We start from the raw sequence: 12,913 nt of genomic DNA, 5'->3' as shown, positions 1-12,913 counted from the left end.
TTTAATCTGTGGGTTTAGGATAGTGGCTTTAATCTGTGGGTTTATGTGTCTGTGGATTTAGGGTAGCGACTTGAATCTGTGGGTTTAGGATAGTGGCTTTAATCTGTGGGTTTATGTATCTGTGGATTTAGGATAGTGACTTTAATCTGTGGGTTTAGGATAGTGGCTTTAATCTCATGGATTAGGATAGTGTTTTTAATATGTGGAATTAAGATAGTAATTTTAATATGTTGGATTAGGATAGATAATGTCTCTAATCTGTGGACTCAGGATATTGTCTTTAATGTGTGGTTTGAGGATAATGGATTTATGTGGTTTGAGGATTGTGGCTTTAATCTGTGCATACTATGATAGTGGTTTTAATCTAAGGGTTTAGGACAGTGGTTTAATATGTGAGTTGAGGATAGTGGTTTTAATATGTAGGATTAAGGATAGTGGCTTCAATATGTGGGATTAGGATATTGGCTTTAATGTGTGGGATTAAGATAGTGGTTTTAATCTGTGGGATTAGAATAGTGTTTTGAATATGTGTGTAACTGACCGCCAAGGGTAAAGATGCCTATCATCTTTATTTGTCAGTAAGCTTTGATTTGCGTTGGTCTAGACGATCAATTTCTCTGTATTGGCTCAGAATACTGAGCTCTCTATTTAAGAAAAGAATATTTCGGAGCCACTTGTGCATTTTCATTTCGTGTCCACATGGGGGCAGAGCTCGTCTTTCCTATAGTATAAAGGTCACAGCTTCCTGTGTGACCAAGGCGGAAGTAACTCAGAGATAACGACGGAGCAGGCAGCGAATTATGTATGATAGAAGAACCTTACTCCAGTTAAATAACTCCCCTTGGTAAAGCGGAATAAGGTATGTCGAACACTCAAATGTATTATTATTATTACTGTTGTTGAAGAGGTCTATATTTATGTGTGTAACTGCCAAACATTTATAAACATGTAAAGTGGTGCACAAACGGAGTAGCTTCTAATCAAAGGCACCTGCTGCCGGACAAGTAACGTTATTATTTATCATTGTTTTTCCCTGCGTGCCTTTGTTATGGAAGACGAGTTCACCTTTAAATATCTTTGAATGCAATTGTTTGTTTGAATACGTTGGTATAATAATGAACAACATGTGAACAATATTGAACTATGAACTATGTAACTAATTGTATGTTTGTGTTTGACTGTCCTATGCAGTTTTCACGGTGCAAACGGGGTGCAAACGGAGCAAATGAGGCAACCGTCACTACCTGTACAAACGACAAACTACCAAAGAAAAGCTACAGTACTGCTAAGCTGAAATGCAAAAGAGAAAATAAATAAAAGCATCTGTACGAAACATAACCGCATCTTTATTTCAACACCAAGCCGGGGGGCAGTTACAGTGAAAACTTACCGACCAGTGGTGAGTGAAAACTTACCCAACTCTGAAGAGGATCAACAGTGAGTAAAACCCATACTCTGAAGATGATCAACAGTGAGTAAAACCCATACTCTGAAGATGATAAACAGTGAGTAAAACCCATACTCTGAAGATGATAAACAGTGAGTAAAACCCATACTCTGAAGAGGATAAATGTATTATGAAACCTCATTCTGAAGTGGATAAATGTGAAGTAGACCTTACTCTGAAGAGGATAGATGTTCTGAAGAGGATGGATGTATTATGAGACTTTATTCTGAAGTGGATAAATGTACAATTAAGACCATACTCCAAAGAAAATGCATGTATGTTGAAGACCTCACTCTGAAGAAAATGCATGTACAATGAAGACCATACTCTGAAGAAAATACATATATGTTGAAGACCTCACTCTGAAGAAAATACATGTACAATGAAGACCATACTCCGAAGAGAATACATGTATGTTGAAGATCTTACTCCGACGAGAATACATGTATGTTGAGGACCCTACACTAAAGAAAATACATGTATGAAGAGAAGGAAGAATAAACCACGGACGTGTGGCAACTCCTGTATATCTAATTAACCCTATGCTGTCTGGTATCCATCCCAGCAAAACCACGGACGTGTGGCAACTCCTGTATATCTAATTAACCCTATGCTGTCTGGTATCCATCCCAGCAAAACCACGGACGTGTGGCAACTCCTGTATATCTAATTAACCCTATGCTGTCTGGTATCCATCCCAGCAATACCACGGACGTGTGGCAACTCCTGTATATCTAATGAATATTATGCTGTCTGATATCCATCCCAGCAAGTGGAACTCTTAAATACCATCTATTTATTTGATATTTTGAGTGTGTGATCAAGCACAATGTCGGTCCAAGAAGACGATGCTGGCAACCTCTTGGAGTTGGAACAGAACAGAACAGGTGCTCGCCAAAGAACTCTAACCGAGAAAGGAAAAGAAAATCGTGAAGTGGAGGATAAGAGGAATGAGAAAGCTTTTAACAAAGCTTATCAGAAGTGGAAGAAGATAGCCAAGGAAGCAAGAGGGAAGCTAAGAACCTTCTGTCCAGCAGAAGAACTTGAAAGACTAAAACAAGACATTCAAGCAAGTTGTGACTTAGTAAGAAGTTTATATGAGTCCATTTTACTCCTGAGATCGCAAATAAAATGGATGCCTGTATTCAGCTGACGACAGACACCCAAGAGCTTGTGTGTAAGCAGCTGGAAACAAAAGAAGAAGATTTTAATGAAAGACTTGAGAAGGAGAGGGTGAGAATAGCTCTGAACAAAGAGGAGTACAGATCTGTATATGGTCACACAAATACTGAAACAATTCACTCTCAACGTTCCAAGGCATCAAACAGGTGGAGGGAAGCTGAACTCGCGGCTAAAGTAGAAGAGGTAAAGGCCATTCAAGTGATCCAGGCTCAGCAAACCAGTCTCCTCCAACTAGAGGGGGAAGAGGCAGCCATGCTGATGGAAATGGAGAAGATGAAGGTGCAGAGTCGACGTAAGCTGGAGGAGGAGAGGATGAAGTTACAGCAGCTACAAGCAGAGAAGGAAGTCCAGGTAGCAGCAGCCCGAGTGAGGGCATACAGTTCGAGAAGTGATCTAGACAACGAAGAAGAAGAAGTCACTGACCATGAAATAAATACTGCTCACCAAAATCCTGAATATAGTGCTCCGCTACATCCTACAGCATTCCAACGTCAAGCATCTCCCAGCGCGACGGCAAACCAAGAGGCCTTCAGTCTAGCCGAAGCAATCACAAGTGCATTAAGCATGAATCACCTACCTACACCAGAACCAACAATATTCAACGGTGACCCTATGAAATTTGTTGATTGGAAAATGACCTTCATGACCCTGATACACGAAAGCCTCTCCCAACAAGTGATAAGATGTTTTATCTGAAAATGTACCTTACTGGAGAAGCTCGTAAGTCTGTGGAAGGATTCTTTTACAGAGACTCCGAAGAAGCATATAAAGGTGCCTCGAGAGTGTTGGAAGAGAGGTATGGAAACCCCTTCATTATACAAAGGGCGTTCAGAGACAAGCTAATGAGATGGCCTAAGATAAACACAAACGATCCTCTGGCGCTCCGAGAGTTTGCAGACTTCCTACAGGGATGCACAGAGGCAATTCCACATGTCCGAGGGCTGGACATCTTGAACGACTGTGAAGAGAACCACAAACTGCTCAAGAAACTACCTGAGTGGATTGTGCGAAGATGGAGCAGGATCATCGTAGAAGAGCTAGATAAATCTGGAAGCTATCCAAGTCTTGCACACTTTTCAAAGTTTCTGAACAAAGAGGCACGAATAGCTTGTAACCCCATCGCTACCCCACTACTGTTGAACTCCAGAGCCTCAGACGAGAGGTTTTCCAAGAGAGCCAGAGCGTTGAATACAAGCACTCACATAAAGAGCAACATCGTGGAGACACAGTATTCACCCTATAGAGCCAGACTACCTTGCCCAATCTGCAAGAATGAGAATCATGGCATTGCTACATGCACTAACTTCGCATCAAGGTCTATAGAGGATAAGATAACGTACATCTACCAAAATCACCTCTGCTTTGGATGTCTGAGGAAGGGACACTCCAGCAAGGACTGTAAACGGCGACATACCTGCAACACCTGCAACCGTCGTCATCCAACGTGTCTGCACGAAGAGAGGTCACAAGCACCAGAGACAACCCAGAGTGGCACTTCTACTGCAAACTACCGGAGCCAAGAAGTCCGCAGAGTCGTGTCTCACACTACAACCCGATGTGCTTCTGCGACCTCAAGCATTGTCCCAGTCCTTGTGTCTTCAGTTCAAGAGCCACAGATAACGGTGCTCACTTACGCACTACTCGACACACAGAGTGATACAACGTTTATCTTAGAGGACCTGCTTAAGGAGTTAAGTGTGGAAAGTCAACCTGTGAAGCTGAGACTCAGTACAATGACTGCTGTAAATACAGTTATAACCAGCAAGAGTGTCAGCGGCCTACAAATCAGAGGACTCCATTCTGCAAACAACATCAGAGTGCCACAAGCCTACACTCGTAGCTTCATCCCAGTAGACAAATCCTACATTCCTACTGGTAAAACAGCGCTACAGTGGCCTCACCTCAAGCATCTCGTAAACAAGTTACCATCACTTCTAGACTGTGAAGTGGGTATGTTAATAGGATGTGATTGTCCCTCAGCGCTAGCTCCACTCGAAGTCATCACAGGCTGTGAAAACGAACCTTTTGCACAGAGGACAGAGCTTGGCTGGAGCATAATAGGCTCATCTAACCCTCATCTGGACCGACAAGGGAGCCAGAGCTTTGTACATAGAGTGTCAGTAAAAGAAATACCAGCCCCGTCTACAACAGATGTCCTTGAAGTACTTGAGTCGGACTTCTCTGAAAGGAACTACGAGGACAAGTACGTGTCTCAAGAAGATGTTCACTTCATACAATTCCTCAGCGAGAACATCAGACAGAAAGAAGATGGACACTACGAGATGCCTCTACCTTTCAAGGGTAGCAGCCCACCATCCCTACCAAACAACAAGAGACTAGCTACAGTCCGCCTCCAGTCTCTAAAGAAGAAGCTAAAGACGGATAAAGAGTATCACGAACGCTATAAGGCTTTCATGAAAGACATCATCGAGAAAGGTGACGCAGAACTTGACCATACCACTTCATATGGAGAGACCGCTTGGTACCTTCCTCATCACGGCATTTACCACCCTCAAAAGCCTGGCAGGCTACGGGTCGTGTTTGACTGCTCAGCTAAATTCTGTGCAGTTTCCCTAAATGACTGTCTATTGACCGGTCCCGACTTAATCAACTCCCTAATAGGAGTTCTATGCCGCTTCAGAAAGGAAGACGTGGCCATAATCTGCGACGTGGAAAGAATGTTCCACCAGTTCTTCGTCCACCCTGACTCTCGAAAATACCTCAAGTTCCTGTGGTGGAGGGAAGGTGATTTGGAAACGGAACCACAGGAATACAGGATGGCAGTTCACCTCTTTGGAGCTGCTTCGTCTCCTGGATGTGCCAATTTTGGCCTAAGGTACCTGGCACACCAACATAGAGAAGACTACCCAGCAGCCTCAGCCTTCATTGAGAAGAACTTCTACGTTGATGATGGGTTAGCCAGCGTTTCATCAGTGGAAGAGGCCAAGAAACTGATCATCGAGGCACAAAAATTGTGCAAACGAGGAGGGCTACGCCTCCACAAATTCAACTCTAACCACAAAGACGTCCTCGACTGTGTGAAACCCTCAGAAAGAGCAACAATCACTGACCCTCTCGAACTTAAGCTGGAAGCGACCCCAACTGAGCATGCACTTGGCCTTCAGTGGTCTATAGACAACGACACCTTCAGCTTCAATGTCAACATGAAAGACCAGCCTTCAACCCGTCGAGGAATCCTCTCCATCGTCGCCTCTCTTTATGACCCACTCGGGTTTGTTGCCCCATTCACCCTAAGCGGAAAACGCATACTCCAAGAACTATGCCGCAGAGGCATAAGATGGGATGATCCACTGCCAGATGACTTAAAGCCACGGTGGGAGGAATGGAAGATAGATGCTATCACCCACATGACTTCGGCAACATCATCAAGACGGAACTGCATCACTTTGCCGATGCCAGCAGCATGGGGTATGGCGCTTGTTCCTACCTCAGGTACAAAAATGACAAAAATACAGTACACTCCAGTCTTGTGATGGCCAAAGCAAGAGTAGCACCCACAAAGGTCTCAAGCATCCCACGACTAGAGCTCTCAGCGGCAGTGGTCGCAACCAAATTAAGTGTGTTGCTGAAAAGAGAACTGCAGATGAAGATTGATGAAGAATTCTTCTGGACAGATTCACAAGTAGTTCTGGGCTACATCAATAATGAGGCAAGAAGGTTCCATGTGTTCGTCGCAAACAGAGTCCAACTGATAAGAGAAAACACTGACCCAAGTAAATGGCACTATATCGAAACAGCAGAGAACCCGGCAGATCATGCCTCCAGAGGCCTTCAGGCATCTCACATTCCTTCAACAAACTGGATGTCAGGTCCTACATTTCTCTGGGAGCAAGAAGTACATCCCAAACTGAATCCCTTCGCAGACCTACTCGTAGGCGATCCTGAGGTTAAGGCTGTCCAAGCTTTCACAACCAAAGTTAACAGTTGTACAGACATTCTAATTCGCCTAAATCAGATCTCTTCATGGTCAAAGATCCTGAAAGTAGTCGCAAGAATCAAGAGGCTGGGATCGGGAAAAGTACACAACACCGAACTGGTGACAGTCGAATAACGAGAAAGAGCTGCCAAAATAGTGATCAAGCTTGTCCAGCAGCAAGCCTTCTCTCAGGAAATTAAGAGATGCCAGGAAGGAGATGCTCTTCCAAGTTCAAGTGCTCTTCATTCCCTTGATCCAATTCTGCATCGAGAACTTCTCTGTGTGGGTGGAAGATTGAGACGCTCATCCCTCAGTCAAGAAATGAAACATCCCATCATTTTGCCAAAAGACAGCCCTATCACCAAGCTAATTACGGCTCATCACCACGCTCAAGTTTGTCACCAAGGCCGAAGTCAAACCCAAATGGAACTGAGAGCAAATGGATTCTGGGTCATTGGTGGGAGCAAATTAGTAGCCAAGCTGATTCACAACTGTGTACGATGCAGGAAACTCCGACGACCTACTGAAGAGCAGCAAATGGCTGAACTCCCTAAAGAGCGTGTGGAAGACTCACCGCCTTTCTCATACAGTGGCATGGACTGCTTCGGCCCCTTCCTGATTAAAAAGGCTCGAAAGGAGTACAAAAGGTATGGCCTGATACTAACTTGCCTAGCTTCACGAGCTGTCCACATCGAGATGCTTGAAGACTTATCAACAGACTCATTCATTAACGCCTTGAGATGCTTCATCAGCCTCAGAGGAGCTGTTCGGCAACTTCATTGCGACCACAGTACTAACTTCGTGGGAGCTAGAAACCAGTTTAAAGAAGCACTCAAACAATGTGACGCCAGTTTACTGGAGATCTTTCTATCAGAGAAACAGTGTGAATTTGTCTTCAACGCTCCATCCGCCAGCCATGCAGGTGGTGTCTGGGAACGTCAAATCAGGACAGTAAGAAATGTGCTGAACGCCACTATCGCTCTGTGTCCAGGCAGACTTGATGACGCCTCCCTTAGAACACTCTTCTATGAAGCTACAGCTATTGTAAACAGTAGACAGTAGATGGTATCAACGATCCTATGGCGCTAGAACCCTTAACACCAAACCATCTCGTCATGATGAAGTCTAAAATCGCTCTTCCACCCCCTGGGAGATTTGTTAAAGAGGACATGTATGCAACCAAGAGATGGCGCAGAGTTCAGTACCTAATCGAACAATTCTGGAGCCGCTGGAAGAAGGAATACCTCCTGAACATTTCTACACGCCAGAAGTGGCACGTACCACGGCGTAACCTCAAGGTGAACGACATAGTCATCCTCAAGGACAGTAACCTGCCAAGAAGCCAGTGGCAACTATGTCGGGTCGTCGAAGCCACCCAAGAGAGCGACGGTCTAGTACGTCGAGTAAAAATACAGACTGGGGAGCGAAAAGATCACTCTACCAGACCTTCAGTCCTCGAGCGACCGATCCAGAAATTGGTACTCCTCCTCGAGAGTAATTAGTATAGAAACGCTTGAATTGTATTATTTTGATGCTATGTGAAATCTAAAAGGTAATCCTATATGACTAAATTAATTGTTTTGTGCTTATCCGTCATAGCAGGATTTGGTGGGAGTGTAACTGACCGCCAATGGTAAAGATGCCTATCATCTTTATTTGTCAGTAAGCTTTGATTTGCGTTGGTCTAGACGATCAACTCCTCTGTATTGGCTCAGAATACTGAGCTCTCTATTTAAGAAAAGAATATTTCGGAGCCACTTGTGCATTTTCATTTCGTGTCCACATGGGGGCAGAGCTCGTCTTTCCTATAGTATAAAGGTCACAGCTTCCTGTGTGACCAAGGCGGAAGTAACTCAGAGATAACGACGGAGCAGGCAGTGAATTATGTATGATAGAAGAACCTTACTCCAGTTAAATAACTCCCCTTGGTAAAGCGGAATAAGGTATGTCGAACACTCAAATGTATTATTATTATTACTGTTGTTGAAGAGGTCTATATTTATGTGTGTAACTGCCAAACATTTATAAACATGTAAAGTGGTGCACAAACGGAGTAGCTTCTAATCAAAGGCACCTGCTGCCGGACAAGTAACGTTATTATATATCATTGTTTTTCCCTGAGTGCCTTTGTTATGGAAGACGAGTTCACCTCTAAATATCTTTGAATGCAATTGTTTGTTTGAATACGTTGGTATAATAATGAACAACATGTGAACAATATTGAACTATGAACTATGTAACTAATTGTATGTTTGTGTTTGACTGTCCTATGCAGTTTTCACGGTGCAAACGGGGTGCAAACGGAGCAAATGAGGCAACCGTCACTACCTGTACAAACGACAAACTACCAAAGAAAAGCTACAGTACTGCTAAACTGAAATGCAAAAGAGAAAATAAATAAAAGCATCTGTACGAAACATAACCGCATCTTTATTTCAACACCAAGCCGGGGGGCAGTTACAATGTGGGATTAGGATAGTGTTTTTAATATGTGGGATTATGGTAGTGGATTTAATATGTGGGATTAGAATAGTGGTTTTAATCTGTGGGAATATGATAGTGACTTTAATATGTGGGATTAGGATAGTGGTTTTAATAAATGGGATTAGGATAGTGGTTTTAATATATTGTATTAGGATGGTGGCTTTAATCTGATGGATTGGGGTAGTGGTTTTATTAAATGGGATTAGGATAGTAATAATAATAATAATAATAGATCCAATTTATATAGCGCCTTTAATAGAACCCAAGGTCGCTTCACAATCAGGACAACAAATAGGTCTAGGGAAAAAAAAGGGGATGAGGGAAGGTAAGGGATAATGGATAATGGACATATGGATAATGGATATAGTGACTTTAATATGTGGGATTCGGATAGTGGTTTTAATCTGTGGGAGGTGCTTTAACATGTGGGATTAGTGTTGTGTGTCTTTAATCTGTGGGGTTGGGATAGTGGTTTTCATCTGTGGGATTGGGATAGTGTCAATCGAAAGCAGTCCTTTACATGCCTTGATTTAATTCTTCTGCTGATGAGACCTTCCTGGTGGTAGCATCACCTTGGCTCTCTCTAAAAAGGCTGTGCCACAGCTAGCGGGCACTAACATCTTTAAAAAGCCCCTGAACCTGCTAAATGGCATCTGTGTCTAGTAATGACTCAGCATGCCTCTTGGGTCTAGTCAAAATGTTTCTGATTGCCTATTCCGTAACCAAGAGATCTGATTGATCAAAACAGCACAAGTCACAGATTTAAATATGCAGTAACCTTCAATAGGTGTGTGTGTGTGGTTGATTTGCACTTCCACAATACAGACGCACAAAAAACATCTTGCTCATATTATTCCACGAGTCAAGGCCCCTCAGTTGCCCCCCCCCCCCCCCTCGGCCCTCCCACGGTGTTATGGTGAAGAGAACATCTCTTTTCACTCTTAAACCCGTCAGTTTTCTCCCAGGGCTTAAAAGCTGTCATAATAAATCTAATTCGGAGTACTATGAGATGCACAGTAAGTGCTATACTCGAGTCCAGTCCCTAGTGGCCAAGGTCTCCTCTATGCATACAGACAGCAGGACAGCCATATAGTCAGGACATCGGTAAACAAAATAAAATGCTCTACATAACTACATTCCACCTGCCCCTATTTCCAAAATAGATTGTTAGATTCACCGGCTTTAGATTTTGTGTTAAAATAACATCCCCTTCCTCTTTCTCAATCCTCACGTGGAATCTAAGAACCCAGTGTTTGTTATAGGAGTATCTTTGTGGCCCTTCCCCATAGTGGATATTGTAGATCTCATATAAGTATTATTGGATCTTCGAAGCGATGATAGAAGGCGGATACACTTCGGTGAACTGCAGCACGGTCCGATGACAAAATATGGTGGTTAGTGTGGATATACACACATACAGGGAGGATAGGACTAATACTTCCCACTTTACAGAAACAGAGTCGCAGGTGAACGATGTGTGCAGATGATGAGTTATAACCCACGCGCACGAGGGCACTGCAGAGTGCACAACTGCGCGCGAGTCTCTCTCTCACATACATTTACATTTAGTCATTTAGCTGAACGCTTTTATCCAAAGCGACTTACAAGTTCTGTACGACAAGTCATCAGGAAGGGTACAACTCTATCAGCTGAGTAACAATGTTCATCAAAGTGTTGAGTGCTACAGTGTAGGTTAGTTTATTAGGACAAGTGCATGACATTAAGGTTAGTTAGGGTTAGATTTTTTAAATTTTAAATTTTTAAATGTCAGATAATGGTTGAAGAAGTGCGTCTTTAGTCGACGGCGACAGATTGGACGGGTTTCGGCTGTCCTAACTGGGGTGGGTAGTTCATTCCACCATTGTGGGGCAAGGACTGAGAATAGGCGGCTTCTCTTTGATGACCCTCCCGGAGCTTGGATAGGAGTAGGTCTGAGGCGGCCAGAAGATGCAGAGCGTAGGGGTCTTGAGGGTGTGTAGTTAGAGACCATTGACCGGAAGTAGGCGGGAGCGGTTCCCTTTGCTGCACGGTATGCTAGGTCGAGGGCCTTGAAGCGGATTCGTGCAGCAATGGGGAGCCAGTGCAGGTCCCTAAGAAGTGGGGTGACATGGGCCGACTTCGGTAGGTTTGAGATCAGGCGGGCCGCTGCGTTCTGAATGAGTTGAAGAGGCTTGGTGGCAGTGGCCGGGAGGCCAGCAAGGAGTGCGTTGCAGTAGGCGAGGTGGGAGATGACTGTTGATTGGACGAGGAGTTGGGTGGCTTCTTTTGTCAGGAAGGGGCGGATCCTTCTGACGTTGCTCAGGAGGAATCGGCAGGTTCTGGTTGTCGCTGCGATGTGAGCAGAGAAGTTCAACTGGTCGTCGAGGACAACACCAAGGTTCTTGGCGGTCGGGGACACGGTCACAGCTGCATTCTCGACTGTGATGGAAAGGTCGGTCAGGGGGGAGGATTTGGCCGGCAGGTGGAGCAATTCTGTTTTGCTTAGGTTCTGTTTGAGGTGGTTGGTCGTCATCCAGACGGAGATGTCGGACAAACAGGCCGAGATCCGCTCAGAGACGTGGATATCTGAGGGAGGGAAGGAGAGGAAGAGTTGAGTATCGTCGGCATAACAATGATACGAGAAGCCATGAGACGTGATAATGTTGCCCAGTGATTTAGTGTAGAGGGAGAAGAGAAGGGGTCCTGGTAGCATGCAGTTTGCGAAGATTCTTGGCAGAGGCCTCGATCCTATGGTGAAAGAAAGAAGCGTTGGCATTAGTAATGGTTTTGGAGAATGTTAACAAGAGGTTGTGATATGTGACAATGTCAGCAGTGAGGCGTGACTTTCTATACTTCCTCTCAGCCGCTCTCAGGACACACACGCACGCGAGACTCCCGCTCTCTCTCTCTCTCTCTCGCTCTCTCACACACACAGCCCTCGCGCATCAAAGCGGTTTCACCCGGGCTGACTATATTACGCAGCATGAGTGTCAGGACTCAGCAGTACTTCTGGAACTGTAGTTGACAAGAGAAAAATACAACAACAAAAAAAACACTTGAGCCCGTTTCGATAGTAGAGTCAGCAGACAGGTCCACAGACCGAGAGAGAGACAGAGAGGAGAGCTGTCCGGTGCGCCCCCCTCCCTCTCTCTCTCTCTGCGCGGCGATTACAATTTGAAGAGGAGACGGTCCATCTCACTGAGAGAAAACACGCACCCCCTCCTCTCTCTCTGTCTGTCTCTCTCTCCCTCTTTCTCTCTCTCTCCCTTCTCTCTCTCTCTCCCCCCACCTCCTCTCTATCTCTCCCCCCACCTCCTCTCTCTGTCTTTATCTCTCTATCTCCCCTCATCTCGGTCTCTCTCTGTGTATCTCTCTCTCTATCTTTCTCTCTCTCCCCCCTCTCTCTCTCTCCCCACCTCCTCTCCCTCTCCCTCACATCCTCTCTCTCTTTCTCTCTCTCCCCCCATCTCTCTCTCTCCCCCTCCTCTCTCCCCTCCCCTCTCTATCTCTCCCTCATCTCTCTCTCCCTCATCTATCTCTCCCCCACCTCCTATCCCCCCTATCTCTCTATCTCTCTCTATATATATATCTATCTATCTATCTATCTCTCTCTCTTCCTCTCTATCTCTCTCTTCTCTCTCTCCTCTCTCTCTCTATATCTTCTCGCTCTCTCCCTCTCTCTCCTCTCTCTCTATATATATATATATTTATCTCTCTCCCTCTCTCTCTCCTCTCTCTCTATATGTATATATTTCTCTCTCTCCTCTCTCTCTTTATATCTCTCTCTCTCTTTCTCTCTCTCCTCTCTCTCTATATATCTCTCTCTCTCTCCCTCCCTCTCTCTCTCTCTCTCTCTCTCTCTCTCTCTCTCCTCTCTCTCTCTC

The sequence above is a fragment of the Notolepis coatsorum genome (assembly GCF_963971535.1).
Source record: "Notolepis coatsorum genome assembly, chromosome: 6".
Classification (NCBI taxonomy): Eukaryota; Metazoa; Chordata; class Actinopteri; order Aulopiformes; family Paralepididae; genus Notolepis; species Notolepis coatsorum.
Note: the sequence above shows the minus strand (reverse complement) of the source record.